The sequence below is a fragment of the Ursus americanus genome, chromosome 6 (assembly GCF_024610735.1).
Source record: "Ursus americanus isolate L20-20 chromosome 6, mUrsAme1.1.p, whole genome shotgun sequence".
Lineage (NCBI taxonomy): Eukaryota > Metazoa > Chordata > Mammalia > Carnivora > Ursidae > Ursus > Ursus americanus.
In genome coordinates, this window is record NC_142132.1 from 235623 (window position 1) to 239492 (window position 3870).

General features: G+C 54.5%; 1 pseudogene; it reads left to right on the forward strand.

Annotated features, from left to right (window-relative positions):
* The first annotated feature begins 2506 nt into the window (after nt 1-2506).
* Nucleotides 2507-3417, forward strand: LOC123799995 (olfactory receptor 13A1-like; annotated as a pseudogene).
* Nucleotides 3418-3870: the final 453 nt, after the last annotated feature.

Consider the following 3870-nt stretch of genomic DNA (forward strand, 5'->3'; position numbering starts at 1 on the left):
AGAGAGCAAGGCAGGGAAGGAGGAAGAGGCTAGGACTTTGTGGCCAAGGTCCTTGTCCCTGAGTTTTGCAGCTCAGAGTGGGGCTGCGGACCGTCCTCTGCAGGACTCCAGCGGACACCTCCGAACAGCTTCCAGGAGGCTGAGGGCAGCGCGGCTCTTCTCTGAGGTGGGTGCCGTTACGCTTGTCACCTCTCCCGACCCCGGGGGAGTGAGACAGGTCAGAGGCTGCCTCCAAGGTCGTTCCCATTTTCCTCTGTATCATGCACCTTCTGTGAGGTCTTGGGTTTGAGTGTGATCGCGTCTGCAGTGACCTGATGCCTCCAGAGCCCGGTGTCCTTAAGTGCTGTCCTTTCTGCTGGGAGGGGCCGTGTACCCGGCTGTGCCTGCTGGTATGTGCAGGTCTGTCCTGGACGTTAGGGAGGGTCTTTTTCAGCATGTTTGAACACAGCCGACTTCTGCTTTGTGACAGAGTATGTTGTCAGAATAAACTGCCATGTTATCAAGTTTTTAAACCAATTGCTGACCACACTGTGTCCAGGCTCAGACTGTGACAGGGAAGGAGAGCAGGTTGTGGGTTTTCTGCATCTTCAGAACAGTGCAGGGTTTTCCCTAGGATGCTTCTGTGTTCCCACTGCTCTCCTCTGATGCTCCGACATTGACCTCCCTGCCCCTCTCAGGCCCCACATGCTCACAGCAGAGCCCAAGGCGAGGCCAGCAGAGCAGAAACAGCTCGCTTTGTGCAGTATTCTCTTTTCTGGAATGGGAAAAGGCTGAGAGGGTCTGACTTCAGGTCCAATTGCTAGAATGATGTATTTAATTACACTTCCAAGAATGTCCCTGTTCAAACCACATTACTGCACAGAACAGATGCAATTAGCAGACTATTTCAGAGGATGGGGTGGCTTCCCCCATGCCTGCGGGTCTTTCCAACATGAAGATCTCTTGGGGTTGTAAAATGAAGATGCTGGGGACCCAGTCACGCATGGTGTTTCAAGCAGAGACATTTGACTTAAGACCGGGCTGCCCCTGTGAACTCGGGGCAGGTCTGCACCCTTGCAGTGCAAAGTCAGAACTAAAACAGTGACGGTACAACTTGTCGCTCACTTGTGGTAGGAAACCTTAAAAAGGTGCTTTACTTAGAGACTTCACTGGCAGGCCACACAGGGTTGAGCTGTCTCTGGTTCACGGTGGACGCCCCTTTAGGCTGATGGGGGCCGGGGCAGAAGACGCTCCCACTCGGTAGTAATACTATCGTCTCCCCGCGCATCAGCCGCCGCGTGGATCTCTCGGAAGTCCTCTGCGGGCTGTCTGAAGCGGGCCGGTGCGTCTGCAGCCATGTGGACTGGGCCTGTGGCAGGGTGCGGTCCTGACCCCGGGTCCAGTTAGGAAGACTCCACGTAACTCGACCTGCTGTGTCGCCGTGTGTCTTGCTGAAATGTCCGGCTTCTCAACAAGCCTGACACGGATCCACTTGTCTGTAGGCTCATCCTTGAAATGTTTCGCTATGTCTGTTTTCATACAAAAAACATGATTAAGGGATATAAAACACGTCTGCTTTCTGATGTACCAGCACAGCGTCAGCCGGAGTCAGGGCTACGGACGAGGTCACCGCTCCAGAAGCAGGCGGGAGTTGCCGCCAGGCTCTTTGATGCCTGCCCGGCCCTGGCCTGGATGCACCATCCCCAGGACTGGGCAGCCCCTGGGGCAGAATCAGGGACACTTTCCTCTGGGAGACCCCTTGGTTCTGCTCTTTTCTGGAATGACTGCCCTCGACCCTCAACCTGTTCTCCCTCTTCCAGAACTGCCTAAATCACCTCTGACCTTCCTAGTCTGGTCCTGACTGTACTACGTCCGAGCCTGGACCTCATGTCTGTCGTCCTTGCTGACTTAGGTCTCCCACATGACTGCCTCCTGGCCTCCTGCCCTTCCCTGGCGTCATCCTCTGTCCCCCTAAGCAGAGTCCAGGCTCATGTCAGGGTCTGCTGGTCTCTGAGGAAGAAGCTCATGTCTGGGGCAGCTCATCAGGGGATGTGGAGGGATCAGGGAAACCGGGCAGAGGAAGAGGGATAGCATACTTAGGGGGAGAGGGGAGAAGAGCGGGGGCGATGCTGGGTACTCCCTGGCTAGGACAGGACATGGAGACACTTTAAGGCTCACTGTGGACACTGGACATCATCTCCTGAAGGGCTCTCACAGGGACGTGGCCACTGTGGTCAGAGGATCACTGTGGGAGGCCACTGTGCCGCGGTGGGGGTGTTTGTGGGGAGGTGGTCCTGAGCACGGTGGTGGCAAGATGGAGCGAGGGTGAGCACTCCTGCCCGCTTTTCTGAGAGGAGCTTGTTAGCTGGTGATGCCTAAATCTAATGAAATATGAAAGTATTTAGATTCGGGGAGAGACTGACGCATGAAGATGTCTTGACCTACTTATGTCGATCATTAATCCCACACACTTTTTTCCAGCCCAGCTGCAGAGCAAGGAAGAGTTTGAGCCGACTAGTCAAAGGCCATGAGTAATCAGACGCTGGTGACAGAATCCATCCTGCAGGGCTTCTCCGAAGTGCCGCAGCTCTAGGTCCTCTTCTTCGTGCTCCTCCTCGGCCTCTGCACCACGGCACTCTGTGGCAATTCCCTCATAGTGGTGGCCATCACCTTCAGCTCCAGGCTCCACACGCCCATGGACTGCTTCCTGGTCAACCTACCTGTGTTGGATATTATGTGTGCAGGCACCGTGGTGCCCAAGCTGCTCGAGATCCTGGTGGCAGAGAAGAGAAGCATCTCCTACAGAGGCTGCACGGCCCAGATGTACTTCCTGTCATGGTCAGTGGCAGGGGAGGCGCTGCCTTCACGGCTATGGCCTATGACCGCTACGTGGCCATCTGCCAGCCACTGCACTATAGCTCCATGGTGGGCCCCAGGGTATGTGCAGTGCTGGCTGGAGCTGTGTGGGGCATCAGCGTGCTAGGTGCTGGAGTCAATGGCTGCCTGATGTTACGGCTGAACTTCTGTGGGCCCAACGTGATTGACCACTTCTCCTGTGAGATCCCCCCTCTGCTGTTACTCTCCTGTTCCTCCACATATGTGGCTGACATCTTCTTCGCCATGCTGAACTTCCTGCTCACCATGGTGTCCTATGGCTTCATCATCTCCGCCATCCTGAAGATTCGCACAGCCGAGGGGAAGCAGCGAGCCTTCTCCACCTGCTCCCCCCATCTCATTGGGGTCACCTTGTACTACTCTACCATCATGTACACCCATCTGAGTGCTGGCTCCAGCTACTGCCCAGGGATGGGCAAGGTGACGGCTGTACTTTATTCCACTGTGAGCCCCACCTTGAAGCCTCTCATCTACAGCCTGAAGAACAAGGATGTCCAGGCAGCCCTCAAGAAAGTCTTGATTCTCATGCTCAAAACCCTGTAAACAGGCACTCTCTGAAGTTTGTGTTCTTTGTTGCTGTCTGACTGCTGACCCTTGGGAGATGTATCCCACCTGTTATAAATACCCTCTTTCTATGCGGCCCTTTATCATGAAAATATCCCTGAGTTCTCTATAGCGTCCCAGTGAGTGCAGCTTTCGGCCACCTGTCACTGAAAGTTCAGAATTCCTGGAATATAGCACACATTAAGATACAATGGGTGTGTTGGTTACTTCTCAGATCCCTGGACTGCACACCAACCCAGAGTCTCTACCTATGTCTTACGGACTTCCACAAGGTGGGAACCGGCTTAACTCCATCAAAAATGCCCCTGTAAACAAACAAACAATGCCCCTGTAAAGCTACCCGAAGTTCCGCTCAGGCCATATGGATCTTGGTCCCAAATTGCAGAGGACGCGTCTCCCATAAGGGGTGATTTTATGTGTCAGCCTGACTGG